Source organism: Girardinichthys multiradiatus, chromosome 5 (assembly GCF_021462225.1).
Source record: "Girardinichthys multiradiatus isolate DD_20200921_A chromosome 5, DD_fGirMul_XY1, whole genome shotgun sequence".
NCBI classification, from domain to species: Eukaryota; Metazoa; Chordata; class Actinopteri; order Cyprinodontiformes; family Goodeidae; genus Girardinichthys; species Girardinichthys multiradiatus.
In genome coordinates, this window is record NC_061798.1 from 36522206 (window position 1) to 36540443 (window position 18238).

Genomic DNA, 18238 nt, shown 5'->3' on the forward strand with positions numbered 1-18238 from the left:
TATCGAGAAATTTGAAAAACGTCGGCAGCTGTTCTGGCCATTGTACGGCTGCGTATGATGGGATCTGCAGAGCGATCAACACTCAGACTGAGATGTTACGTGAGCTGAATCGCAGACTGGATGTGATCCTTACACAGGATCGCAGGCAGGTTGCGGTTCCTGGACTCAGGGGTGAAATGGGATAAATCTAGGAGAAAGTTGTTCGCTCGGATCTGTCGGAAAAGGAATTTGGCTGTTTGGATTTGCCATTGAGAAGCACCAGTGAGACTCTCAAGGCTGACGGAAAATTAAGAGTCAGCCTAACCCAAATAATTCTTGTTTTTCTGAATCTGGCCCCCCTGCACGGCCTTGATGGCTGGTTATCTTCAACTTCTTCTGGAAGTTATGTAAACATGATGCTCTGCTCCCTCTGCCCCCTCCCTTCCATGAGGACATCTGTGGACCTGCTCAGAACTTTGTGGCCGGTTGATGAACGTTCCATCGTATCATCAAGAACAAAGGCCTCTGTGACAGTGCTTCACAGACTTACTTTGCACACACTCACATGCACACACACACATGCTCAAGATAAACATATGCACCCCTTCACACCGCCTTCACCAGATCCCCTGCATTGTTGTTTCGTTTATATGTTGCTTCTTTGTGCTGAGGTTTTTTTTTTGCAATCTCAAACTGCATCCTGCTAAGGATAAAGTGTGGAATATGATTTTTTTCCTTCTTCTTACCTAATGTGGTCTCTTTTCTCATCTACCTAAATGTGTGATTTCATTACTTTTCATAGATTTCCAGATTTCTCAGAAGGATTACCAGCAAAAGCCAAATATTATTATTTGTATTAGAAAATTTGGACTGAAGCTGTTTTACACCAATGACTTTTTAATTTTAGATTTCTTAAAAGGATTGTATTACAACTATATCATACCAGTGACAGTCAAACATTATTAGTATTTAAAAACGTTGGACTAAAACTGTTTTATATCAGTGACCCAGCTTATTTGAATGATGGGACCACAAATGCCTCATACCAGCAACCTCAAGGATGAATATTATCATTTTGTTTTCTAGTACAGGATGAATTCCTTACCATAGAGGACTTAACGACCCAATTACCATTATTAGAAAGATTGGATTAGAACCAGCTCTTACCAGTAAACTCCCAAGGATTATTAATGTCATTTGATTTGTTTTTCTCTGTATCATTGTAATGTTTTTCCTCATGTACAGCGCTTTGAGTGCCTTGTTGCTAAAAAGCACTACATAAATAAACTTGACTTGACTTGACTTTCTATCAGCTCGAACCAGTCTGGCCATTCTCATCTGAACTCTGGCATCAACAAGGCATTTGCACCCACAGAACTGCCACTCACTGGATATTTTCTCTTTTTTGGACCATTCTTTGTAAACCTTAGAGTGTAGTGAATGAAGATCCCAGTAGATCAGCAGTTTCTGAAATACTCAGACCAGTCCATCTGGCACCAACAACCATGCCACGTTCAAAATCACCTTTCTTCCCTATTCTGATGCTCGGTTTGAACTGCATCAGATCGTCTTGACCATGTCTACATGCCTAAATGCATTGAGTTGCTGCCATGTGATTGGCTGATTAGGAATTTGCGTTAACGAGCAGTTGGACAGGTGTACCTAATAAAGAGGCCGGTGAGTGTATATATCCTGGTCAAAAATAACACCAAGGTTTTTTACTTTATTTCCGGAGGCCAATTTAATGCCATCCACATAAACTGATTGACTAAGCAGTTTCTTTTTCAAAAACTCCAGTTTCAAGATGTCAACGTCTGTCATGTCTGAATTTAGAAGCAGTAAATTCATCCAGATTTTAATGTCATCACAACATGCCAGTAGTTTATCAAACTGGTTGGATTCATCAGGATTTAGGGCTGCCTGATAATTTTACCTATTGGAAGTATATATATAGTAAAGAGAATTGGCCCAAGCACTGAACCCTGTGGTACTTCACAATTAGCCTTGGAGTTACAAGATAATTAATCATTTACATGAACAAACTGTAATCTGTCAGACAAATAAGATTTAAACCAGCCTAGTGCTGTTCCCCTGACCCCTACAGCATATTCCAGCCTTTCTAAGAAAATATTGTGATCAACTGTATCAAGCACTGAGATCTAACAGAACAAGTACAGGCACAAATCACGTTATCTGAGGCCATTAGAATATTAATAGTAACTTTCACCAGTGCTGTTTCCGTGCCATAATGAGCTCTGAAACCTGACTGAAACTCTTCAAGCAGATAATTACCATCTAAATGATCACACATTTGATTGGCAACTATTTTCTCAAGAATTTTGGATAAGAATGGAAGATTGAATATGGGTCTGTAATTAGGTAAATCATCTTGATCAAGCGAAGGTTTCTTAAGCAAAGGTTTAATTATAGCTACCTTAAAAGCTTGTGGTACATATCCATTTACTAAGGATAAATTAATCATATCTTAAATGGGGCTGGAAATCAAAGGGAACACTTCTTTAAATAATTTGGTTGGGATTGGGTCTAACATACACGTTGAAGGTTTAGATAAAGCTAATATTTTTGATAACTCAGAAAACTCAACTAGTTGACTCATTTATAGTAACATAATCCTCTTGCTGCAGCCAGGTTTCTGTGGGACAAAATAAATCAATCTGATTGTCACAAATCAAGTCATTAACTATCAAAGTCTTTGAAGAGGCTACAATAAATAGTTTTATTTTCGTTTCCAGTCTGAGTTGTGTTTATTTTCACTTGCTCCTTTTAGATTAGTTTTTAATCTATTTAACTTTGATCATGGGCAAGACCCTGTCTTAATAGAGCAATGGGTGGGTAACAGTACAGAAACTGTGGAAAGGTGTGTTTAACTATGACTCTGCTTCCTGGTCTGGACCCTAGGTTGTCAGAGTTTCATTGTTTACTTTGTTGCCATACATACACTTAAAGCCATATATACATATATCCTTACTTTATATAAAAAGACACGTACATTTTGTTTAAAAATGTTTAGCTTTTACTTACAATAAATATATCCTGTGTTAGGTGATTTTGGATTGTCAAAATTATTTTCATCTGCAAAATGTCTGGAGAATGAGATAATTAATTTAGGTCATTTAGATAACTGTTTTATTGACTTCTTCAAGCGATCGAAAGGCAGTGTTATTATTCACAGTAATACTACTATAGAAGGGCCATCTGTAATCCTAATACACAATTATTATCACCTAGTTATAATAGATATGTTGTAAAGCAGAGGTCCCCCACGCTAATTATCCCATTTAACCATTTGGTAAAACGGCTGAACTTCTAGGTGGCAACATCAGATTTCCACACAATTGGGCAGTATGCCACAATATGATTTGTTATTTAATATTACCACAACACAACTAAAACACTACCAGAGATTTGTAGCTGTACTTCACTATGGTCTTCTTCTTAAATCTATTCCAGCTCATTTTGGTTTGTTTAGTCTCAGAAACACTGTTAATAGTGTTAAATTGTGGTTTTACTTGTCTTCCTCTTTTTATTTTTTGGACTATTTGCTGTTACAAAATTTGCACTAGACCCTGTATGACATCACTTCCAATTCAGTCCCCTTCTATAGTGAATTAAAGCCACAAAATCTTTAATTGCTGAGTGGATTCTTCTGTGTAGTATATGTTACTGCACATGTGTCAGTGACTGCTGAAGCTTTCTTTGATGTGTTAACATACATCTACAGCCTGTGGGAAAGATAAGGCCCGAGTGTATTTTCTTCTTCAGCTCATTGCTGTGCCTGACTCTTGACACTGGGAAATCTTTTCTTATCCACTAAAACACAATACAATTTAAGTCCCAATCCACACTGTGCCCTTGTTAATTAATTAATTCCCTTTTAACTTGTAGAGTTCACAACAGTAGGCGAAAAGAGAGGGGGAATAAGTAAGTCTGTGTGAGAAAGAGAGAATCAGACAGCCAGTACAAAAACAGATACTTATCCCACCGTAAGATGATCTAGTATAATAGGCTCCCACATGGAGCTGGGATGGCTTGCCCACTTTTAATGACCCTGAAACATAAAATATTGAAGTTGCCAGACACCACCACATTCTTTTCATCTACTTTGTTTCCCTGACACACTTCTGAGCCCGTGTCATTTCTCACTGTACCCTTCAGTATGTTTCTAGCTCTCTCCCTATATCAGCATCAGGGATGAAAACAAGTCTCACAGTGGGAGAAGAAATTGGAAATGATAGTACAGGAGTATTTAAAGGCTTTTTCTCTTTTTTCCATCAGTGTTTTAATAATTAATTGATGCATGACATTTTTTGTGTCGTTATATGACTTGGAGATTAGCTCTTGACTCATTATTATTTTATTGTATTACTACTATCTCTTAATATACATACCACTCCCTACTCATTCATTCTTATTTTTTATCTTCTATTTTCTCTGCTTGCTTTTTCTTACATTGAAAAATTACATACTGAGCAATAAATGTATGATACAATACATTCATATACTGCCATGCAGATATTTTACAATCTTTTTGACAGTTTCTCACATTACAACCACAAACCTCAGTGTATTTTTTGGGAAATTGTGTGATGGACTAACACAAAGTAGTGAAGTGAAGGGAAAATAGAAATGGTTTCCAATTTTATTTTACAGGCACAAATCTAAAAAGTGTGTTGTACATTTGTATTCAGCTCTTTTTCACTCTTCTAAGCACTTTTTCCAGTACAGCTACCTTCATAAACTATTAAGATTAAACTATTGTTTAATCTTATCTCTGTATAATACATCTGTTCTGTAAGGATCTTGGAGGTCTGTTAGGGTATATGAAAAAAAAACGGGGAAGACAATTGAATGATTGTAAGACAATGATCCAAGCAATAAACATCTGGAAGAGCTGCTAAGAGCCACAGCTTTGTTGGGAGAATCAGTTGGCAGGGCAACTATTAGTTGTACAACCAACAATTTTAACCTTTTGTGGAAGAGTGGAAAGAAGGGCTTTGTTGAAAGAAAACCATTAGAAGTCTTGTTTTTAGTTTTCCTCACACCTTGTAGAGGAGAAACCGAAAACATTTGAACAAGGGATTGCTGTAAAGTCAGCGACACAATGCAAGCAATATTACACTGTTGCTACATGCTTGACAGGAGAAGTGAATGCTGCAAGTCAGTGGCTTTATGCAATCTAGTGGGTTTCCTTAGATAAACACTTTATTTGAATAAAAAACTGAACTTGACTGCATTGTTTGATTAGTAGTTGTAATTTATGTTTGTGATTGTAACTTGACAAAAGGTGAAAGGGTCCAAGGGTGTTAAGACTTTTACATGCCGCTATTTCTCTGTTATTCATCATAAACAAGTAGCTCATGGTTTGATGGTACTATATCTCATCATGTTCAATGTATTTCACTTTGTAAAAATATCACATCTAGTTTATTCAGTCAACTATGGCTTTTCTCGCATACTGCTAATGTGCGTAAGTAATCATATTTATAAAATACTGAATGGAATCCGTTACATGATTCATATTAAAACAATGCTGTTTCCTGCTGTTGCTTATGTAGTTTCAGCCAAAACAGCAAAATCCTGTTAGCTGTTACCTTCTGTGGAGAGCTAGTACTTTTACTTTCCACTACTTCCTCTGCTGTTTTTACGGATTTAAGTGCCAAGACAAAATAAACTCTTGTGTTTGAGACATACCCTTACAACACTCACTGTTTCCAAAGGTCACTATGGTCTATGCTTCTTTGTACCAGATAGTTTATTTGTGTTACCAAATATATTGTTTTAATCTGTTATTTAGATGCAAGCACAGTGTGCAGAGTACTTTTTTGGCCTATTTTGTTGTTCTACAAAGCCTTTTGACTTAAATAAATTTTTCTATATAGTTTATAGCATTTGTAAACCAACAAACATTTCATACATGCAATATCCGAGGTTTTTGTTCTATGACCAAAGTCAAAAATGAGAAAAACACAACCATTTTCTTGCCTCCTAAGTTTGAAAACATCTTATTTAGCAAAGTGTTTACTAAATACTAAATACTAGGGTTATAATATTTGATAATATTATTTGTGGATTTCTTAATCTCCTGCCAACATTAACTTTAAATATTGATATATTTATTGTACCTGACATTAATTGCAATTGTTTTCTATATATTATTATTTTTTTGCTCTTATTTTTAAATTGCATAACACATGCTGGTGTGTAATATATGTTTAATGTAAAATATGACTTGTTTTAATGCACTGGAGTTTTCTGCCTTTCTAACGTGACCGGCTGAGTCATAGCTGTTGTCTCCTTTACACAGCAATCTATGTAGGGTATGTGAGCACAGTACAGCTGAGAAACAAGTTGGAAGTGATTCGTGACGGGAAGGAAAGCACAACATTTATTAGGCTGGACAAACACCTTTCTGTAAGTTTTCGTTCACATATCACAAAAAGGAAATACAGGAAGAAACAGACCATGTTATTAAACAGTCATAATATCAGTACAGGACTCAACACTAATCTAGAGCATGCAATACTGATAAAATGAAGAGTGAATTATATGGTTATAGCCAAATTATTTTCACTTATCACAAAAGGGCTACTTTTTATGCTCATTAAAAAAGCATTATTTTATTTTAAACGCCACAATTTTACAAAACATTTCTAATTGTGTTTTTACTGAAAGGTATTCATATATTTAGGAAATGTTGTTGTATAATTGTGGACGTTTTGATTGATTAGCCATACGAGCCAGCCAGTAGCAGCAGATGGTAGATCATACAGAGTCTGGTTCTCCTGGAAGATTCTTCCTGTCGCCACATGCTTGCTGAGAATGAGGGTTGCTGCAAATGCACCGTTTCAAATTGAAATGCAACTGGCATTATCACCAACTGACATTGATTGTAGTATGTTATAATTCATATTGAATACAAATGTTTATAATTAGATCTTAATCATATTGTATATTGGATAGGAATTAATTGGGTGGATTTGAATCCAATTGCAATCTGTGAGACTGGGTATAACTTGGACCTGTGTATTTTGTTAAGTGCCTTTAGATAACATTTGTTGTGGATTGGTGCCATCAAAATTTGAGATATGTTGTTTATTTTGATCATCACACACTAATGGACATGCCCATGCCCATGCAACTGCTTACCTGTATTATAAATAATAGAGTTTTAAGTTTCAATTTGAAACGGTCCATGTCAGAGACAGAGAGTAGGTCTGGAGGGAGCTGGTTTCACAGTCTAGAAGCTGCTACTGAGAACACTCTATCAACCCAATGCATATACTTCGTCCTTGGTACATTTAATATAAACTGGGATGAAGATCTCAGGGATCTACCACGCACACAAAGACACAACAAATCAGATAAATAACATGGGGCCAGCCAAACCATTTAAAACCTTAAAAACAAACAGTAGAAGTTTAAAATCTATTTTAAAACAGAGAGGAAGCCAATGCAAACAAATAGGAGTGATGTGCCCTCTTTTGGCGGTACCCGTAAGAAACCGGGCTGCTGTATTTTGGACTAGTTGCAGATGACTGAGTAACAATTTACTGACACCAACATAAAGAGCATTACACTAGTCAATTCTTGAGCTGATAAAAGTTTGTATAGCTGTCTCAAGGTTTGAGTGGTTTAAAAAGGCTTAACTTTGGACAAAAGGCATAGATGGTAAAAGTTTGAATTGACTACTGAATTAATTTGGTTACTAAACTTAAAATCCTTATTTAAAAGCACTCCCAGATTTTTAACAGTATTGCTGAAATTAAAATTCAAAGCACTAACATCAGTGGTGGCATTATTACGGAACAGAATATGCTCAGTCTTTTGTTCATTTAAAAACAAGAATTTTTCACTCAACCATTGTTTAACTGCAGAAATGCAGTCAACAAAGCAATTTCCAGAGTTACTGTCTCTTGGTTTTAAGGACAGATAGATCTGGATGTCATTTGCGTAACAACAGCAAGACAGGTGGTGCCGTGTGATAATCGCTCCAAGTGGCAGCATATAGAGGGAAAAAAGAAGCGGGCCAAGGATGGAGACCTGTGGCAACCCACATCACAGAGGCATGCTGGAGGATGCCAAGTCGTTAATCATAATTGAGAAAGTTCTGTCGGTAACATAAGATGTGAACCCCTTGAGAGCTGATCCACGGATACCAACATAGTTGTTTAAATGAGACGAGGACAGAGTGATCCACAGTATCGAAGGCTGCAGTGTTCAAGTCTACCCTGCATCCCCAGAATCAAAACCAAACATAAGCATTCAGCTCTTATGCTCCACTAATCTGAAACAAATCTCCAGAAACTTAAAAATAATGTTCTTTTAAACCAAGGTTAAAAACTCTAACTTGTTTAGAGTTGTTTTAGATTATTTTATTTAACCTACTAACAGAAACATCATACATTTCAGCCTGTAGTCCAACTTTTCTTTACGATCCTTTATGTACAATGTCCAATGTACCTTTTGTTTTTTGTCACTGCAATGTACTTTTCTTCATCATGTAAAGCAGTTTGAATTGTCTTTTTTCTAAAATGTAATATACAAATAACTTCACCTTGCCTAAACTGAAGGGGCAAAGGAACCAAGAAAGGAAAAAAATAACCACAGACAGGACTGGCAAAAACTCTGGGCAGAAAATAGGGTATGTAACAGGAGGATGTGACAATGTGTGAAAGAAAACTGGTTGCCTGGATAGAAGGGAGGTGATTGCTGAATGCAAACCAGAGTGTTCTAATAGAAAACAGGCTGTTGGATGAGCTTGGAGCTTGAAAAAACTATGGAGATTTGAAAGTAGAAGCTGTGATGCAAGTAGTTACCAGGCCAGCTACTAGTTGCGTAACGCTTCCAGCCTTTTATCAAAGCTAATTTGCAGGAGTCTAAATGAGACAACTAACAGTAATTATAACAAATGCCTCCTATCCAGGTTTGTTTTTACCACCTTTGTTTTTAAAACCTGTGGGCTTTTTTTCTAAAGGCAGATTTTGCTTTAACTTCTTCCTAAAAGACCTGGCAGTACTAAGCAACTTGGTGTAGATTTACACAACTGTCTGCCATGTTGGTAGATACCTGCATCATAGTTTATATTGCCAACTTAATGGACAACTTAAATAAACATAAGAGCAAAACCATAAATAAGCATGTTTTGTTCTGAGAATGAATAAACATAGGCAACATTGCTAAAAGTAACAAAAAAATCTGAAAAAGATGCAAGAAAAAGAAATCTGTATAAATGGAAGAGAAGTCAAAATGATTAAATTCACTTCAGGTTTATTTATATAGCGCCAATTCACAACACATGTTGTCTCAAGGCAATTCACAACAGTCAGGTACAGACATTCCAATTAATCCTAACCATTGAACAGTGCAGTCGGAGTTAGCGTTTTATTCAAATTGGATAAAACGTTTTTCTATCTAAGGAAACCCAGCAGATTGCATCCAGTCAGTGACTTGCAGCATTCCCTCCTCTCGGATGAGCATGTAGAGACAGTGGACAGTCACTGGTGTTGACTTTGCAGCAATCCCTCATACTGAGCATGCATGTAGCGGCAGCGGAGAGGAAAAACTCCAGCAGAACCAGGCTCAGTGTGAGCGGCCATCTGCCACGACCGACTGGGGGTTTGAGAGAACAGAGCAGAGACACAAAAAGAACACAGAAGCACTGATCCAGGAGTAGTTTCTATGGGAAGGAAAAGTAAATGTTAATGGATGTATCTCCTTTAGTCGTTTCACCTAGAAAGAAAGAACAGATAAACTCTGAGCCAGTTTTCAAGGTTAGAGTCTGAAAGAGAGCACATAGAGTTAGTTACAGTTAAGCTCAGTCAATCGCCATGTCTAGGAGAGAGAAAGGGTTAAACACTAAAAGACAGGGCTATGTGGATCATCTGTAGAGGGTGAGCATTAAGTTGTTGCCAGCAGAAGCTCGGACGATTCCCCTCTCCAGAAAGGTGTCACAGGTAGACATAGAGCCAGGCCAGGTGTAGCTTCTAGAAAGAGAATAGAGAGAACAAGGTTAAAAGCTGAAATAACAGCAAATAATGCTAAATTGGAGAGTAGTGTGAGAATGTAGCGAAGAGGTGAAAGTGGTCATTATGTCCTCCAGCAGCCTAAGCCTATAGCAGCATAACTACACAGATAGTTTCAGTTCAGATTATTTAGTTAAATGGCGCATATTTACAACAATGTCGTCTCAAGGAACCCCACAACGGGTCCCACTGATGGTCATTGTTATACTAAAAACCACAAGGATTGGGATACCTCTCTCTGTCAGACTGATTATAACCATTGGAAAAGAGAATGGGTCATACAGGTAGCAGAAATGGAGGGTGTGTTTGCACCTCAACCATAACTGAGCCGGTTTAGGCTAAACCTGACTCCCCCTTATTCCAACCAACAGGGAGGGAGCTAAGCCACTCTAACTATAAGCTTTATCAAAAAGGAAAGTTTTAAGCCTAGCCTTAAAAGTAGACAGGGTGTCTGCCTCACGGACTAAAGCTGGGAGCTGGTTGCACAGGAGAGGAGCCTGATAACTAAAGAATCTGTCTCCCATTCTTCATTTTTTAAAGACTCCGGTCCAAAGACGACAACTTCTGTCTTGTCTGAATTTAGAAGCAAAAAATGTAAAGTCATCCAAGTTTTTATATCTTCAAGACATGCTTGTAGTCTGTCTAACTGGTTGGGCTCATCAGGATTTATGAATAAGTAAAGCTGAGTATCATCAGCGTAACAGTGAAAAATTATCCCATGCTGCCTGATAATTTGACCTATTGGAAGCATATATGTAGTAAAGAGAATTGGCCCAAGTACTGAACCCTGTGGTACTCCACAATTTACCCTGGAGTTTAAAGATGATTTATCATTTACATGAACAAACTGGAATCTGTCAGACAGATAAGATTTAAACCAGCCTAGCGCTGTTCCCTGATCCCTACAGCATATTCCAGCCTTTTTAAGAGAATATTATGGTCGACTGTATCAAATGCAGCACCGAGATCTAACAGAACCAGAACAGACACAAGTCCATTATCTGAGGGCATAAGAATATCATTAGTGACTTTCAGCAGAGCTGAACATGCATTGTCTAATGCATCACGCAATGATGAAGAAACACTATGAACAAAAGAATCAATTTGTGAAGGGGCAGAAACAGAATTATTGCCCTCCATTGTGCTTTTCAGTGATAATGAGGAAATTAAAAGTGGAACAGATTCTTTAAAGGTTGTTACAGCATCGCCTGATAATGATCTACTATAATGAAATTTTCTTTCAGGTGTGGAGTACTCGGTTAAATTAAACTCAAAGGTTATTAAGAAATGGTCAGACAGGACAGGGTTATGAAAGAATATTGTTATGTCTTTACACTGAATGCCATATGTCACCACAAGGTCCAGAGAATGAAGACAAAGGTGGGTAGGTTTGTTAATGTTTTGAGCAAAGCCAATTGAGTCTAAGCTAGCATTAAACGCTATATTTAGGCTGTCACTTTCAGCGTCAACATGAATGTTAAAATCCCCCACTATAATAACTTTATCTGTATTTAACACTAAATCAGATAAAAAGTCCGAAAACTGATCTAAAAATTGAGAGTAAGGGCCTGGTGGACGGTACAAAACAACAAACAGAAGTGGTTTTAGTGCCTTGCAATTTGGATGAGGAAAACTAAGGATTAAATATTCAAAAGAGTTGTAGCTATTGATTGGTCAGGGACTAATCAATAAATTGGACTGAAAGATGGTAGCTACTCCTCCTCCTCGCCCAGTATTTCGAGGAATGTGAGACAGAAACTAAGTGCTAGATTCTAACTTAAACATTACAGAGCACTTAAAAGCACAGTACAAAAATCACAAAAAACAAAAGCAAAGCCTTACGGATCATGACATTCATACTGTTTTTTTTTTTTACTTGCCCTACATAATTCATTATCTAAAATTATTTGTTTCAGGATAAAATGTGAAGAAATACAAAATATTTTTTTTAAATATTAAGACTGTCACGCCTATGAAACATGTTTGTTGGTTTTTATGTGTTCCTGTTACAGATATTGCGAGAGTTGGAATTAAAGGGACAATTATGCTTCTTTTAAGCTTCTTTTAAGGTCCGTGTGTAACATTATTAGTGTCACTGCTCTAATGATTTGAATTGTTTGGTTAGGTTTTCCATAACTGTTTGGCACTATATTCATTAGAGGTAGATTTCAGACAATAGCAAACATGGTAATGGTGGCAAAAGTTGATTTAATGTATATTTTCTGAAACAGACATGAAAAGTGGCGCTAATGTAGACAGAGGCCTTTTGCATGGCCATTAAATAGATTGTAGAATGGGATGAAGAAGTTCCATAATTTCTGGCATCATCTTCTTTTTCACTTCTTTTTCTGATTGTACTTACAGTGCCAATGCTCCTTTTGGTGTGTTTGTGTATGCATCTATAAGCTTCCTGATGACTGACTAAAACACGCATGAAATTAACACTGAAGATGGAAAGAAGGCTTTGATTGGATATTTAACATAGATCACAAATGGCGCTTAATTGACAAGGTGCTACAGTGTCAAGACCAGGTACTTTTGCAGTGATGTCACCATCTTAGTTTTTTTTTTTATCCTTAACGATTATCAGACCATTTGGGAAAGACTACAGACACTGCTAATGCATCCAAGTGATCAAGTAAATATATGCTCACTTAAACAGAGAATGGGTCAGACTCCCCTGCCCTTGGGTCCACTTCAGTTAATTTGGTTGCTGAGGCAAATACATTTTCTACAATGCAGATAGAGCATCATGTTGAGATCAGTTCTATTTCATATAGGCTTCGCCCTTTAAGGCTATCGCTAGTGGTTTATCCCTTTGCGCGTAGCACTGAAAACTTTAGTCCACGCCCACCTGCTGTGTGGGCCCCACCGCGGTCCGTATAAATTACGGTGAGACCGAGCAAACGGCTCCCATTTTTTCTTCAGCGACAGCTTAATAGCACTGATACTACACAAGAACGATGGCTAGCATCGGCACTATCCGCCTTTGCCCGGTTTGTCATACTGGTTACATTATGAGCTACGACCTGCATGTCATCTGCGAGGGCTGCCCCGGTCCCGATCACGCTAACCTGGCCCTGACCCCGCAGTCCACCTGCCCTTCCTGCAGGCGTCTTCCTCCGGAGGAGAAGCAATGGTGGCTAGCCATTTTCTTCCCGCTAGAAGGGGAATTCCCCGTTGCGGACCAACGCGCCCTCGAGGAGGCATTGGACATCTTCGATGCTGGGTGGGAATTGGACGATTCCGCCCCCGAGACAGCAACTGATAGTATCTCCACTCCCTTCCTCCAGACGGAGGACACGGAGGGAGGTGCTACACCAGTCCAAGCTCAGGGCCTCTCGATGTCGGCGACCACCCCACTTCCGGCGATGGGCGCGCTTGTTAGCGTGCTGCCGGACATCATAGCCATGGTAGCTAATGCTAAAGGTGTCTCTGTTCCTATGCCTTTAGCCCAGCATCTTCACCTTCACACCATCACGAGGGTGGAGTCCATGACGGATCAGGGGTTTCCCCCAGTTCCTGCGTTGGAGCCCAGTCTGTGTGAAGTTTTTGGGGTAAGGTCGGCCCGGCGCATCGGACGATGGCCTGTGCCCCCCTCCTCCAGCGATCAGATCACAGCAAGGCTGACAGATCGCTCCCACCAGTGTGCCGCTCAGGTAGCTGCGGCGACGAACAACACCGCCTTCCTGGCCTTCTCCATTTCTAAGAAGGCTCGGGAGATGGAGTTGCTACCGGAAGATGTGGAGGAATTCTGCAACTTTGCAGACACCATCCTTAGCATCTGTGCGGCGTCGGCTGTGTGCTGCTCCGGCATCGCTGCCTGGCAGACCTTGCTACACCGACAGATGTGGCTTCGGCTCTCCTCCTCCATTCCCGAGGATTTTAAGAGGGAGTTACTGGAGGGACTGATCAGTCCGGATTGGCTATTCGGTCTTCATTTCCAGTCTGTGCTGGGGCAGGTGCAGACCTCTCAAGAGGATCTTGAACAGGTCAGGAGAAATGGGTCTCTTAGTCGCCCTAGCATCCGTTCCTCCCAGACCGCCGGCCGCTGGCAGGATCGCCATGATCAGCGGCATCAGCAGAGGCGTTCCACGGCCGCTGTCACGGGTCCCCGAGTCCCTCCGCCCACCGCACCTTCTACCCGACCTCAGCCGCAGCAGCATCGCAGAGGTCGGCAGATGGCGTGCGCCTGGTCCAACCCTCTGCAGGAAACATGACTAAGGTTTAAGAAATGACTGGTGGGGGGGGGAGATGTGTGTAAAAATGCTGATTGTTTTGAAATAAAACATGGAATTTTCTCTTAGAGCAAGTTTCCGGTAAATTCCGGCTCAGCCAGATCGTACGATCCTGCTGTTTTCCATACATGCATCCTCCGCGCCAAATGAGTCGGATCCTTTTAAATGGCTGCTTTCAGAAGGCTGAGTTTGGTTTTATTATTTGCAAGCAGATTCTTCAGCTGTGGCCTGGATGGACCCAGTGAGGCATAGACTACGTCCTGCTCTGTTTGGTATAAATACTGTGTGTAAATGGTGTTTGTGGCTCTGCTTAACTGACTTGCTCGGTGACAGAGTCATTCAAATGCTGAATGCCTTTGAATAAAACTGATAAAGACAAAGTCCGGATTTTCTCTTGTCGTGAGTCAACTTCTCTCACACTTTGATAAGAAAATTCCATTACAATAGCCTTAAAGGGCTGCGCCTATACTCATAGAATCTGGGGTTACAGTACGTAACCAATGTTAACAATAATGTCACCTGTGTGTGGTATATCTGTCATGTATAAATTGCAGTGCTCGTACCACACATTATTTGGGCATGTCCAAAAAAAGCTATAACAACCTGGCTTGGCTGGAGATCAAATTACATATGGTATGGTATAAGATGCAAAAAAAAGTCAAAGATAGAGAGTTATTTACCTGAAATAATTAATCTCCATATACCATTGAATCTCAAGGCAGATACGCAATGCCATGATGGGGATGTAGGAAAGACAAGTTGTATTTGTTCTTTCACTTAATTCAAGTGTAATATATATTTAACAAGTAAACTCTGATTCATGAAACCTATAACAGTCATATATGTGATTATTAAGTCTAATATATTTTTGTTGCGATGAGAAGTTGACAATTATGACATATCAAGATAACTAAGCTAGATTTCAAAATATCGTTTTCTTTAAAAAACTAAAAGCTTTCTTTCTCAAGATCACAAGATGTTAAATTGCATCACTGCCATGATACTTAGGTATGATCTTTACAAGTAATGGAGTGATCATAATTAGCTTTTCTTGACCACAAAACACGCAAAGAAACAAAAGAGAGATTGGTTTCATCTCAAGATAATAACATCATTAAATTGGTATGACAGAACAATATATGTTTACATGACATTATGATATACATAACTTATCTTCAGACAGTTTCTCAGAAATAAATTCACAGATTCACAGAAAATTGAAAAAATAACTATATTTACCAATTTGCCAGTGCAATTAAATTGAATAATTATGCAAATGTTGCTTGAACAGGTTTTAGCAAAACTAATGCTCTCTTCAAATGATCACCTCTTTTGGCCCCATACTGTTTTGCTATGAACAGATTCAGATCTCTGCTCTAATGTGGTGCTTTGTTTCAACTAGCTCAGTCATTTCCCATAAAACATAGCAGCACAGCAGCAAATTTTCAAATTATGCCGTATTGATTACACAGCTTTATTGCAGTTTTAGTCCTATGCATTATGCACGATGGAATGCTTGCGATTTCCCTTCTAGCAATTTGCGTCTACCTGGTGTGTGTTTATGAATGTGTGTGTCCATTAATCTAGATTCATGCAAACAGAGAAGTTACTGGGGGATACAGGATGCATCCATAAAGAAAATCCGAGTCTCATTAGTGTGACAGCAAAGAAACAACATTTTTCAAATCTTGCCTTACCTCAAACATTTCTCTTTGGCCCTTTTTACTCTCTCATTTTTGTCTTTCTCTGACTTTTTGCTGTTTTCATACATCCTTGCTTTAAGGCTTTCTGTTCTTCATCTTTTCCCCTCTTCTCACTTTCTCTACTCCTCATTTGCTTTGTGTCACTGTGTTTAACTCCACATTTTCAGCCAATCACATCTTTGCTCTACACATAATGCAATTTCTGTCAAAATCTGCCCTCCCCTCTTGTCAATTTTCATTACATGAGTAGTTGAGAGGTTCTGTTACTTAAACCCCTGTACCAGCAGACTTTGCATTTTCTTTTCCCCCATTTAATACCAGCAACTCCATAATTTACATGTCTCCTTTCATTTTACTGGCTTTTCTTTTCTGTAGTCTATTTGGGACTAATTCAGCTTTACCTCTACCATGTTTATCTTATTACTAGAACCAGAAAGCATGAGGTCATTTTTAAATCAGCGTTTTTCAGCAAATCCTGTTAGTTTTGTGCGATGTTTACAATTTCTGTGATGATTTTACTCATTTCTTGCTTTTTAGTTTAACCCTCCTATTTTCTTGAACCTATCACACATTTTCTGTTGTACTGTAATTCCTTCGTATCATTACAATTATTTTTTCCATTTCTATTTTTTTCTTTCTCTTTTAATGTTTTTCTTTCCTGTGATCTACTTCCTTCCTTCTCTTATTTTCATCCTCTTCAAATTTTGTTTATTTTCATATATTTATTTTCTTGTCGTTTCTCTTAGCAATCAAGCTTCTATTAGCCTTTGTATCCTTGCTGACTTTATGTCCTTGCCCTCTTTTCTTTTCTTCTGCCGATGTTTAACTGCTCATTTCTTGCATATTTGTTTTCTTCATTCTCTGTTTTCCTTTCTTCATTCTTCCTCTCCTGTGTAAACGTTTTACATCTTTGCTCTGATAATGTTGTTTTGCTGCTTTTGTCTTCCTTGACTCTTGATGTTGATTACTGTCACTGCCCCTCCCACACCTCTTTTATCTGTGGGGACATGTCAGTCACATGGTTATTAATTCTCTTTTTCGTCTATCATTTAAAATTTTTCCATGACTATCTCCTGTTTAGATTATAGACTCGCTTTCCTATTTCCTTCATAACATAATTTGCATGCATTCAGGGTTTTGAAAAAGTATTAATACCCCTTGGGCCTTTTTATATTTTGTTGCATAACAACCACAAATTTCAACATACCCTATTGGGATTGTTTTGTAATAGACCAGCACAAATAAATGCATAATTGGAAGGAAATGCTTAAATAAATGTTCTAAAAATATAAACCTAAAACGCTTTGTATACATTTCTATTGAGTTTTCCTGAGTCAGTACTGTGTTAAGCTGCATTTCACTGCAATTACAGCAGCAAATCTTTTGGGAGTTTGTCTATTCCAGCTTTGCACATGTGGAGACAGACATTGTTATCCATTCTTCTTTGCAAAATAGCTCAGGCCCTTTTCGAGTCAAGTTGGACTATGCTATTCAACATATGCATATGCTTTAATCTATACCATTCCATTGTGGTACTGGATGTATGGGTGGAGTGTTAGTCAAGTCTTTGCAGCCTCTAAAATGATTTCTTCCAGGATTTCCGCTTCTTTTAGCTCTATCCATCTGCATATCACCTCTGACCAGCTGACATGTCCCAAATGAAAAAAAATCATCCCCACAACACGATGCCGCCACCACTTTGTTTCACAGCAAACGTATGTTCAGAGTGTTTGTTTTGCACATATAGGGCCCGATCTACAAAATGTTTGCATGTACAAAACCATACACAAACTTGTTTGTGTCCGCAAAGCTGATCTAAAAACGAGGTGCTAATCGGATGTGTGTACAATCAGTGGAACTGCGGGCACAAACTTTTTAGCGTGTTTGCCTTCATGAATATGCAAAACATATGTGAATGACCCCACTGCGCAAATTTAAGGGATGGTGATATGTAGCTGTTATCCCTTACCACCCGCAATGCGATTTATTAAACCTGAAACTGATTGCGTGTGTTGTTTTTACATCTAGATTTAGCACGCTTGAAATGCAGGTGCTAACTGACATGCAAAAATGTCTGCTGTCACTGTGGCGAGATCTTACATTGCTGATCTTACATTCAGGTGTAAATATTGTAGAGGTTTATGATAAACTCTGAACTCTTCAAACACACACTCCCAAAACAAAAATAACATGGTTAGTTACTCTGAAAATAATTAAAAGTTCAAGGGAGGCAAACATCTAATAAACTAATTGACTATTTCTCTTTTTTATTGTT